The 13,150-nt window shown below is 35.3% G+C and overlaps 1 non-coding gene across 1 annotated transcript; it reads left to right on the top strand.

Moving 5' to 3' along the window:
* The first annotated feature begins 10,757 nt into the window (after positions 1 to 10,757).
* On the top strand, positions 10,758 to 10,829 carry TRNAS-GGA (transfer RNA serine (anticodon GGA)). Its single transcript has one exon. It is a non-coding gene; the product is annotated as a tRNA-Ser (tRNA).
* Positions 10,830 to 13,150: the final 2,321 nt, after the last annotated feature.

The following is a 13,150-nucleotide window of genomic DNA, read 5'->3' as shown; positions in this document are numbered from 1 at the left end:
TCGCCAACACTGGTTTATGAATACGAAAAACGCTGATCATCCATCGGAAGCCCGCGCTAAGAATGTCTATGAATACGGCCCTAAGTATTAAATTGTAGAGTCATAGATGGTCTTCTTTTCTTCATGTACTGCTACAGATTCAACTGCAGTTTCAAAGCGCACGGTGGGATCGATGATAATTTATTGCTCTGTCATTTCTTCTACATATCAGTGGCAATGATGTCAAAATTTTTAAAGGAATTCCAAAAGGCTTAAAACATTCAACTGAGAATTCTGGAATTGTTCCCTTGCTCCAAAAAATAATCCAAATACTTCAACCTGTCCTCGTATATGATAATAATCCCTAAGGGTGGTATTCATAGACATTTCGCAGCACGCGCTACGAGCGTGCTAAACTAGCCCCGGCTATCCATTGGTTACTTGTACAGAATTCAAATCATATCCTATCGCCAACACTGGTTTACGAATACGAAAAACGCTGATCATCCATCGGAAGCCCGCGCTAAGAATGTCTATGAATACGGCCCTAAGTATTCAATTGTAGGGTCATAGATGGTCTTCTTTTCTTCATGTACTGCTACAGGTTCAACTGCAGTTTCAAAGCGCACGGTGGGATCGATGATAATTTATTGCTCTGTCATTTCTTCTACATATCAATGACAATGATGTCAACTCGCCGAGAACTTCCATCTTTTGCAAGGTGAACTTGGTAGAAGGAAGGAAGACTTTTAGCAATAAGTTCTCGTATTGCATGGTGTCTAGTATTCCGGATGAGAGTTCCATGATGGCAGAATCCCAGGATGTGGGGTAAGGTTTCTATCTCAGACTTTCTCATTTGATACTAAATTGCCTGTCTGATTTATCAGTTCATTATAAGAATAGAGAGTCATAAAATTGTCAGTTGATAAACGCCGTTTTGTGTTTTTGATTTCAAATAAAGGCCCATCATTTTTTACTAGGATTATCATTATCACCGGCGTAGCTCAGACGGTAGCACCTTTGCCGCTGCTCCGAATTTGCGTTTGGACGGGGTTCGAATCCCGCTTAGATTCATTACTTGGTTGGGTTTTTCTAGGTTTTCCCCAATTGTAAGGCAAATACCAGGTAATGCCATGACGAATTCTCGGCCTCGTCTCGCCAAATAATATGTCACTATCACCAATTCTATCGACTCCAAATAACATAATGGTTGATACAGTGTAGTTAAATAACAGATTAAAATAAGAATGTTCTTCTCTTACTTACTTACTTACAAATGGCTTTTAAGGAACCCGAAGGTTCATTGCCGCCCTCACATAAGCCCGCCAGCGGTCCCTATCCTGTGCAAGATTAATCCAGTCTCTATCATCATATCTCACCTCCCTCAAATCCATTTTAATATTATCCTCCCATCTACGTCTCGGCCTCCCTAAAGGTCTTTTTCCCTCCGGTCTCCCAACTAACACTCTATATGCATTTCTGGATTCGCCCATACGTGCTACATGCCCTGCCCATCTCAAACGTCTGGATTTAATGTTCCTAATTATGTCAGGTGAAGAATACAATGCGTGCAGTTCTGCGTTGTGTAACTTTCTCCATTCTCCTGTAACTTCATCCCGCTTAGCCCCAAATATTTTCCTAAGCACCTTATTCTCAAACACCCTGAACCTATGTTCCTCTCTCAGAGTGAGAGTCCAAGTTTCACAACCATACAGAACAATCGGTAATATAACTGTTTTATAAATTCTTACTTTCAGATTTTTGGACAGCAGACTGGATGATAAGAGCTTCTCAACCGAATAATAACACGCATTTCCCATATTTATTCTGCGTTTAATTTCCTCCCGAGTGTCATTTATGTTTGTTACTGTTGCTCCAAGATATTTGAATTTTTCCACCTCTTCGAAGGATAAATCTCCAATTTTTATATTTCCATTTCGTACAATATTCTGGTCACGAGACATAATCATATACTTTGTCTTTTCGGGATTTACTTCCAAACCGATCGCTCTACTTGCTTCAACTTCTCTACGGAATGTATTGCGTTGTAGGTACTGAGTACGAATGAAATCCGACCAATAATTCAGAAGAAATCGCTGTGCATTGACAGACACACACATACACAAACGAAATGTCCAAAACCACTTTTCGATTTCAGAGACTTTCGAAAAAATCTGAAAATCAATTTATTTAACGTGAAACTTTCATGCTCTTAATATTCTTGTCACACCTTTTAAGACGGTGACCTCATCCAAGCCAGCTACGTCACGCAAGAAATTTAAGAGGCTCGCTGTTCAGTTCGGGCTGAGAATAAGTTATGTACACTAAATGTAAAAGCTTAACGAAATATTCATCTTAATTTAAATTTAATCAGAAACTTATTATTCGCACACAAATGGAGGTAATTAATAAATACAGGGAGTAATAAGTACAGAAATATTTGATTTAACATAGTTTAATTCTAAGGTACTGAAAAGGGGCGACGGGTGAAATTTTGGTCATTTTCAGTCACAAATCGCATTTTCGTTTTCTTATAAAAATGAATCAGCAACCTTTTATTTATATGTTGAGCAAGTTTCAATGAACTACGGCTCTCGAAAGCATAGAAACTATGCAATATATAAATGGCTGCACCCTTGAACTTCAATTCCATGCAAATTTTACAAGCTGTTCTCTCACACTTTTTTTTTCAGCACATTTCGTCAGGTTCGAAGTGTAAAGGCTCTTACAATTTTGTTGCTAGGAGCATGAAATTGTTACTGGATGTTCTATAAAGTATGGTTAACAAATTAGAATGTTAGATTTTTTTATATGTTAATTATTTTTAAATGAAAAAAATATTTGTATAACAATAGGTACTAGAAAAATAAAAAAATACTTTTTTTTCTCTATTCTAAGGGCATATGTAAAAAATATGGATGCTTAGTAATTTTCTAGGTACATCAAAGATATTGTAATTTTTTTCTAGATCATATACCTAAAATTTTTACGAGGAAATAGATTTTGAAAATATGCCCAACTTTTTTTATAAGGTCATAGCTCAGAAAATATCTGGGTGATATGTATGGAAATTTGTAGCATATATATATATATATATATATATATACATATATACATACATACACACATGTGGAATAGGGTATGTGTGTCAAGAATGAACTAATGACTATAGTCCCGTCGCTCTAATTTCCGGCAGCCAATCACGTTACAGGTCGACTACATTTAAACGTGTGCGTCTTGTGATTCGCTGATGAAGAAGTTATGCATTTCCTAAGGCTAGATAAATAAAGGGTGCGTCAGAAAGAACGGATGGATTTCAAACTATCGATACGCAACGAGGAGAGAGATATAGTGAGGGGGACCACGACTGTTGGGTCAGCCATAGAATGCAGTTTCAGTTGAGAATATGGTGTTGGTCTGGTGTACAACATGCTTTCATCGTAGAGACATTTTTAAAAAATGAAGAGTCTGTGATCGCCACTCAGGACTCATTTCGACATCGGATGTCACGCTAGGATTCCAACTCGGAATACAATTTTGCGGTGGGTGGCTTCATTTCGTATCACAGGTTCAACATTAAAGAAGAAATCACCTGGACGAAATTCTATTGCACTGAGATTGTCCGAGGCTACGGTAAGATCTCGCGCCCTGCGACTTCTTTCTTTGGGACCATTAGAAGGCGTAAGTTTGTAAACATCGATCACATACACTGGACGAACTGAAGACAGCGATTCGTGAAGAAATCGTGGCAATTGCACCAGCTATGACTGTGAAAGTGATGGCGAACATCAGAAAACGCCTCGATGCCTGTATTGAAAGCCAAGGACATCATATGGATAATGTTGTTTTACATAAATAAACTGCATGTATTGGTGAATATGTTGATAACAATAAATTTTTGATTTGATGAATCTTTACAATTTTCTTGCCATATGAAATCCATCCGTTCTTTCTGACGCACCCTGTACTTAATACAATCGCCCGCCATTTTGGCTCTTTCGTTTGCGTTCGCAGAAAGCACACGAGTACTTTATTTGCCGCTCAATTATTTGCTGAATTACAGTGCGTTTGATTTATTATCATAGGAGCTACGATATGATAATGTTTAACGGAGTGGCAAATAGATCCCTCGTCTGGTAGCACGGAAACGAAAGAACAAAAATGGCGAACGATACTACATACCTACACTTTATAGGGCCTTGACTTCCTAACACGTAAGCAAAGAGGAGGAGTCACGCCGGGAATAACAGCGTCGCGACTATAGCTTAAAAATTACAGAAGTTAGAAATTTCACCCATCTTCTCCCGGAACTGTAGCACTAATTTCCAAAGGAATCAAATTCTCTGTAAAATTATATTATATTATATTATATTATATTATATTATATTATATTATATTATATTATATTATATTATTATTATTGTTATTATTATTATTATTATTATTATTATTACCATCACCATCACCACCACCACCACCGCCACCACTATTTACTTATGGCTTTTAGAGAACTCGGAGGTTTAAAAGCTGAAATGAAAAGAAATATCAACATTTTATTTCAAATTCCAAACACTCTTACAACCCCAACTATGTTCACATTAACATACACGAACTGCATAAACATTTCACGCAAAATTATATCGCTTCGACGAATCCGCTGTAACGTTTTTATGATTCATAAATTACAAAATAAAATTTGATTTTTTCAGTGATCAGTGACATGTTTGCTGACATTTTAGTATTGCTATTCTCTTTACTAGTGCGTTGGCAAGTGTGTAGAATGAAAATAAAAACATTATTGTTAATATATTTGGAGCAGTAAATTTGATTAATAGACACATTCTGTGTAAAGTTCTCTTCAAAATGCCCTGAATCGTGATAAATGCGTAGGCAGGGTAATACACACAACCGACAAGCAGATCGTAATGTTTATCATATATTATAGCGGTCTGTAAAAAGCATTGCTCCAGTTAATTAATAACACTAGTAAGTCAAGTTGTTGCCAACTGGTTCGTAATTTGATTCTTCAGTTGATGAAATAGGGTGGACGTTAAATGCAGTATACCTACTATCACTAGGGCGTAACTTCCATTCAGGCAAATTTTTCGGCGATTTTTCACTGCCTCTGAATTTCTACGCTGAATAATCTCTGAAGTAATCGTCCTTCATGCTAGTCGTTCTGTCCGAAGTTCGCGGGTTCACATCCGATTGACGGTGATGAATTTGAAAGCTCAAAAAAATCCTTACTTATGTTTCCACTGGTCGGAGATATTTCATTTCTGAAACTTGGATGTGACTAATTAAGTCTTCTTTATACATTTTCCACATTGCATTTCTTTATAAAATTGTTGGCACAGCCATTTAAAGTTTGTTTGACTGTAGCGTTAAATTTCGTGAGGTTGTACTTTGTTTATAGTTTGATTTTTTTATATTATTGTATTTGTATTTCTGGTAGTGTGGAAGAGAAGGCCTAATGGACTTAGCTATATGAGAATGAATAAATAAGTAGTTGAATGAATCAATGGACGAATAGATACTGTTCTCCAACCAGGAGATCAACCGTGAAAGGAATGTGCTTACTATTGCCTCATCTATTGGAACGAAGTAGATAAATAATATTACCGTTATAACGCCAGTTTAAAAACCATGCCCTCTCCTGTATATGTTATTTCCTGTATGAAGAGATTAAAAGACCAGGAGATTAACTGTGATCTAATTTTGTAACTAGGGTAGTATCAATATGTCTGTATCAATGTTATGGTTTGTGCTGTGAGAGCTAGCCAATAGAGATAAGAGTACCCACGTGTATGACCTTATGACATCTTATGACATCAACATTCATTCACAGCATTACCCCGCTTCGTCTCATCCGGCGGAGACTTTCTCGTGGTTGGAGTACAGTAGATGGATGGATGGATGGATGGACGGACGGACGGACGGACGGATGGATGGAAGGCAGGCAGACGAATCAAGGATATAAGGAAACAAGTAAGTAATTAGATGGGTGGGTGGATGGATGGTGGTTGGTTGGTTGGTTGGTTGGTTGGTTGGGTTGGCAATGAATGGATAGGGATGGATGGACGGACGGGCGGACGAACGAATCAAGGGTACAATGAAATAAATAAATAAATAAATAAATAAATAAATAAATAAATAAATAAATAAATAAATAAATAAATAAATAAGGAAGTAAATAAGTAAATAAATAAACAGATAATTAAATTAATAAGTAAATAAATAAGTAAAAAAAAAGATAAATAGGTAGGAGGAGGTAGATAGATAGATATGTATGTAGTTAGATAGCTAGACATGTAGGTAGTTAGATAGGCCTATAGCTAAATGGATGAATGCATGGATGGATGGATAGGTAGTAGATAGTTAGATAAATAGATATGGCGGATGCGGATGGGAGGGTGGATGGATAGTTGAGTGGGTAGATAGTAGGTAGGTGGATGGATGGATGGGTGGGTGGGTGGATGGATGGATGGATGGATGGATGGATGGATGGACGAACCAGGGATACAAGAAAACAAGTTATAAAAATTAATAAGTAAATAAATAAACAAATAAGTAAATAAGGAAATAAATTAATAATAAATAAATGAACAAATAAACAAATAAAGAAATTACAATGTGAAATTTAATCTATTTATTCTTTCAATATTTCTTTAGTGTTCGCTTAAGACTTCCGCACATTGATTAATATCTCTATAGTTCAATATCGACATCATTAAGTTAATAATTTTTTTTTTTGTTTTTAACAGAACAGAACAATTTATTTATTTACATTAAAAAGATACATTAATAAACTATTGTATACATTTGAATATTTATAATTTATAATTGAAAGTGATATTGTCATTACTAGGACCGACGGTTTCTGATCCAAACATTGCTTGTAGGTTAGACATAGCCAGTATGTCGTCTTGCCAACACGTACAGCAAGCAAAGCGGTAATTGGATGAGGTGAGATTCTTACTGATTCATAGTCCACATGATCGCGTTGCCTAACATAGTCTACTGTGCTGTGATTGCTCTGTTTCAGCACAGTACTCTTAAAATGTATTGCATATGCCCCCTTCTCCTCCTTGTCTACAATTTAATGTAATATTCAACTTCTAGATTCAGGGTCGGAAACCACCCTAATTATTGCCATTTTTTTTTAATTCTGAAATTGCTAAATTATTAATTTATTTGCATTTTTAACTCAGAAAATACTATAACTATATCTTTAATGAAAATTCACTGGTGGATTGCCGAGCAACTATCTGGAAGACAACAGTCTTCGTTTTGTAGTCCAACGCCAATGACAGAAGAATTTTTCTTTCGTAAGAAGTACTTCCGCTTACTGGAACGGGATGGATAACGCTTTTGAAGAAAAACTTTGGATTTATCGTCAGCTTCTCTTAACTCGTGGTAATATTTTAAGGCGAAATTGATTCGCATTTGGACTTCAAATACATCTAATTATATTGATGGGCAGAATATAAACGAGGGTCGATCAGTTCCACCGTTGTAAACCCGGCCGGTTCGCATTTCCTAAGTGTAACACTTTGTACTCTCCGACTTGTCAGTCCCAAGACAGTCGACTGCCGGTTTGCGTCGCTGGAGTAGCATATTAACACGGTTCAGACTCCGAGGATACTACACGGTGTTCAAAAATTTGAGCGTTCATCGAACAGTAACTATGTATTTGTTTTCATAGAAATGGAAGTTATTATTATTATTATTATTATTATTATTATTATTATTATTATTATTATTATTATTATTATTATTACTACTACTACTTACAAATGGCTTTTAAGGAACCCGCAGGTTCATTGCCGCCGTCACATAAACACGCCAACTGTCCCTGTCCTGTGCAAGATTAATCCAGTCTCTATCATTATATCCCACCTCTCTCAAATCCATTTTAATATTATCCTCCCATCTATGTCTCGGTATCCCCAAAGGTCTTTTTCTCTCCGGTCTTCCAACCAACACTCTATATGCATTTCTGGATTCGTCCATACGTGCTACATGCCCTGGCCATCTCAAACGTCTGGATTTAATGTTCCTAATTATGTAAGGTAAAGAAAACAATGCGTGAAGTTCTGCGTTGTGTAACTTTCTCCATTCTCCTGTAACTTCATCCCTCTTAGCCCCAAATATTTTCCTAAGAACCTAATTCTCAAACACACTTAATCTCTATTCCTCTCTCAAAATGAGAGTACAAGTTTCACAATCATACAGAAGAACCGGTAATATAACTGTTTGATAAATTCTAACTTTCAGATTTTTTCACAACAGACTAGATGACAAAAGCTTCTCAACCGAATAATAACAAATTATTATATATGATTATTATTATTAACATCAGTTATTCATAGATTTCAAAAAGGCATATGACTCGGTTAAGAGGGAAGTATTATATGATATTCTTATTGAATTTGGTATTCTCAAGAAACTAGTTCGATTAATTAAAATGTGTCTCAGTGAAACAGCAGAGTCCGTATAGGTCAGTTTCTATCTGATGCTTTTCCAATTCACTGCGGGCTAAAGCAGAGAGATGCACTATCACCTTTATTTTTTAACTTCGCTCTAGAATATGCCATTAGGAAAGTTCAGGATAACAGGCAGGGTTTGGAATTGACGGTTACATCAGCTTCTTGTCTATGCAGATGACGTGAATATGTTAGGAGAAAATACACAAACGATTAGGGAAAACACGGAAATTTTACTTGAAGCAAGTGAAGCGATCGGTTTGGAAGTAAATCCCGAAAAGACGAAGTATATGATTATGTCTCGTGACCAGAATATTGTACGAAATGGAAATATAAAAATTGGAGATTTATCCTTCGAAGAGGTGGAAAAATTCAAATATCTTGGAGCAACAATAACAAATATAAATGACACTCGGGAGGAAATTAAACGCAGAATAAATATGGGAAATGTGTGTTATTATTCGGTTGAGAAACTCTTATCATCCAGTCTGCTGTCCAAAAATCTGAAAGTTAGAATTTATAAAACAGTTATATTACCGGTTCTCCTGTATGGTTGTGAAACTTGGACTCTCACTCTGAGAGAGGAACATAGGTTAAGGGTGTTTGAGAATAAGGTGCTTAGGAAAATATTTGGGGCTAAGTGGGATGAAGTTACAGGAGAATGGAGAAAGTTACACAACACAGAACTGCACGCATTGTATTCTTCACCTAACATAATTAGAAACTTGAAATCCAGACGTTTGAGATGGGCAGGGCATGTAGCACGTATGGGCGAATCCAGAAATGCATATAGAGTGTTAGTTGGGAGGCCGGAGGGAAAAAGATCTTTAGGGAGACCGAGACGTAGGTGGGAGGATAATATTAAAATGGATTTGAAGGAGGTGGGATATGATGATAGAGACTGGATTAATCTTGCACAGGGTAGGGACCGATGGCGGGCTTATGTGAGGGCGGCAATGAACCTTCGGGTTCCTTAAAAGCCATTTGTAAGTAAGTAAGTAAGTTGTTGTTGTTATTATTATTATTATTATTATTATTATATTATTATTATTAGTATTATTATTATTATTATTATTATTATTATTATTATTATTATTATTATTAAAAACAACCGTGTTTAGGCTTTGAGGCCTGTTCCTTTGTTTTCACAGAATTTTATTATCGTTTAATGTCGTCTATTTTAAGTCTCTAAGACAGTGGTCGTCAGCACTCGCTGAAATGGGTATTGGGTAAAGAGTGTATCCGAATATGCACGGTAGTGTAGAAGGGAGAAAGTTGGTGTGGACGATCAGTGGAGGGTAGTCTGTAGCTAGCAGACGAGGACTCTATTTGCAGCACCGTTAAACATTATCATGTCGTAGCTCCTATGACAATCAAAAAATCGAAATCAAAATTTTTTTTTTTTTTTTGGAAAACGATAAAAAGTACAAACTTCGAAGTTACCTTTTCAAAATAGAAACTGACACCCTCAAAAGTTGGTAAGCGGCAAACTTGTTTATTTTTTCATTTTAGATGGGGGTCGAAGCGAGAGAAATGTTTAGAAAGAATGAAAATCAGTTTTAAAAGTGGTTGCTATTCAAAATATTTATTAATTTCCGTGTTACGGCGAGTTAAACAAAGGAATATTTTCCCCTGCCGACAAATGTTTAGTCTGTTAGAACTGCGGATTGTCATAGAAATCATCGCGTTGATTTCAAATTTGTTTTCCAAATGTTTCTATTGCTTAAAGTTTTGGAGTTAATCGTGAGTTTTGAAACTTAACAAAAATAGTTGTATTACATAAATAACATTATGCTGATTAAACACTAGTATGATATATTTTGAAATTCAGAAAAATAAAAAAAAATTATCATAGTAGTATTTATACTTATTATTGATATTACAGTTACTATTTATTGTTTTATTATTATTATTATTATTATTATTATTATTATTATTATTATTATTATTATTATTATTATTGTTATGTGGACTAAAGCTGTCTTGCTTTATTTTCCTGCTCTAGCACAAGAGCCATTCCACTTCAAATCTATCAAGATTTCATATTGCTATTTCCAGTTTTATTTTCTATTTTTCGGACATTTTTAACTCTAAAATAAATTTTATCTCTGTATATCTAGAAATCTAATTTCGGAAGATATTAAACTACTCATCTGAGTGCACCTCTACACATGTATGGACTTCGGTCCTGCGTGCATAGACATCTATGACGTAGTGCAGAGGGCGGCCACCAGAGGGAACCCAAGAGATGGAGCTTAATCTGAGACGATTCTCAACGGTGTCGGGATTGTATCCGGCGTGGCTTAGTGGTTAAAGCATCAGCACGGAGAGCTGAAAACCCGGGTTCAAATCCCGGCGCCGGAGAGAATTTTTCTCCGTTCCATCTCTCTCTCATCATACGAAATTTTCGGAAAATCATTTGTACCAATTCCTTGGATCTATCTATCTTCGGTTCTAATCATTCATATTATTTAGTATCGGGCTCAGATGAAAGGTAAAAATCCCAGTGAAATAATGAGATATTTCTACATATCAGGATTTGTGGCTTGTCCACTTCTTTCACTGGACCCCTAAAAAATTTCAAAAGAGACATATTTTTAGGTTATTGACATTATAAAAGAAAATGCTGAGTATTATTAATTAGATGGATGGATTTATTGAGTAATATTATACTTACAGATTTTATATTATCATAATTTTCTCTAAAATCCAATGCACGGGTCTTCTGACCGTACGTGCTTTGTACCTAAAACAAGTCCTACTTTGTAGGTTTCACCTTCCTCACCTATGATTATATCCAACTACTCTCTAAAAGAACACACACATTAAAATGAAAATGATACAACAAAACATATTATATAATATATCCTAACCTAAAACAGACATAAAAGTGTATAATTGGTAGATACCATTATCCCTTCCTCAGTTCGTGTCACAAACTTCAACAGCTGAAGTTCTAATCCATTATTAATTATATAAAATATGCTTATTATTATTATTTCTGACGTAATTTCTGGCACGAACAAAATTCCGTCACTGGAATACTGCATGCCTGCCAGCAGCCACAGATGCACGAAGAGTGCTTATGGGTAAGGGACGCTAGCTCGAGGGTGCACTGTGCTGATGACCACTGGTATAAGACTAATGCCTGAACGCTGATCAGAAACGGCTCAGAATAACATTTATCAAGTCGCTTCGTCGTCTCCTGGATTTGTGTTATATATAAGAACATTAATTTCATAATTCAAGCTTCTTATGAACTTTATAATGTATTTACAACGTAAACAGAAATTTAGAAGCCGCTACGCTGGGTGATTTAAAACACTGTTACAAAAGATCATTATAACATCAGAATTCGTCACAGATTTTCATTTCGCATAGCATGTCCAATTCTTGTTTGTCTCTGACCGTGACATTACGGACACAAAATATTAATGTATGACAATGAGGTCAAGAGACTGTAAGACGAAATAATACTAATAGATTGTAAGAAAATAACAGACAAAATTAACAGAATATAAGAAGAAATCAACACAAGTTATATAACAGACGTAAAAAATTGATACGAATGTACCAACCAATAATAAATCGATACAAATATACTAATACGCTGTAAGAAGAAGTTAACACAAGCTGTAGTATTATAAGAAGACATTACTAATTACTATATAGTAACGGACTAGTAGAAAACAACATAAACATAAAATAAAAAAATTGACACAAAATATAGTAATAGCTTGTAAGAATATCAGTAGACAATAAATTCAAAACCAGAGGAATAAATCAATAGAGAAAAAATATATTAACAAATTATAATAATCGGTACAAATATATTAACAGATTACAAGAAGCAATCAACACAAATGTTCTATACTAAAAGATATTAAAAAGAAATCAACACAAAATATACTAACGGACTGTAAGAAGAAATCAACACGATCTATACTAGCAGACTGTGACAAGAAATCAACACGATCTGTACTAACACACTTGTGACAAGAAATCAACACGATCTATACTAACAGACTGTGACAAGAAATCAACACGATCTGTACTAACAGACTTGTGACAAGAAATCAACACGATCTGTACTAACAGACTTGTGACAAGAAATCAACACGATCTGTACTAACAGGCTTGTGACAAGAAATCAAAAGAATTTATACTAACATACTACACGTTCTACCAGAATTCTGAGACCCCTTCGGAAAAGATGTTTCACGCTTGTCCTTATACTTCTGTGAAATCCCCTGATGTTTGTCAAGGGACCAAATGCATGTAAAAATGAATTTTTTACTGCAAACCCAATCTCTCTATCTTCCAAACTGTGGATTATATAACAATTTTCTGATATAAAAACTGTTGAAAATTATATTTCTTGTAGGAAAACAATTAATTACTGGAGAATGGATGTATTTAGATCAATGAATTTTTGGATAGAGATAGATAATATCTCAAATCATTCTTCCATATCCCAATAATCTGTCACTTTACGTTCATACTTCTGAATTTCGACCCATTTTCACCTTTTTATTTTTCAAAGAAGAACTCTAACCTTTCCACACTTGCAGCAAACTCCACAACTTTTGAATAAAATGAAGGGAATAATCTCATTGACCAGTATTAATTAACAACTCCCAATGCTATGATGTAAGTGACAGTGACGATCTCGGATAAATTTGCTG

The sequence above is a fragment of the Periplaneta americana genome, chromosome 14, assembly GCF_040183065.1.
Source record: "Periplaneta americana isolate PAMFEO1 chromosome 14, P.americana_PAMFEO1_priV1, whole genome shotgun sequence".
NCBI lineage: Eukaryota > Metazoa > Arthropoda > Insecta > Blattodea > Blattidae > Periplaneta > Periplaneta americana.
Note: the sequence above shows the minus strand (reverse complement) of the source record. Positions and strands in the feature narration are given on the sequence as shown.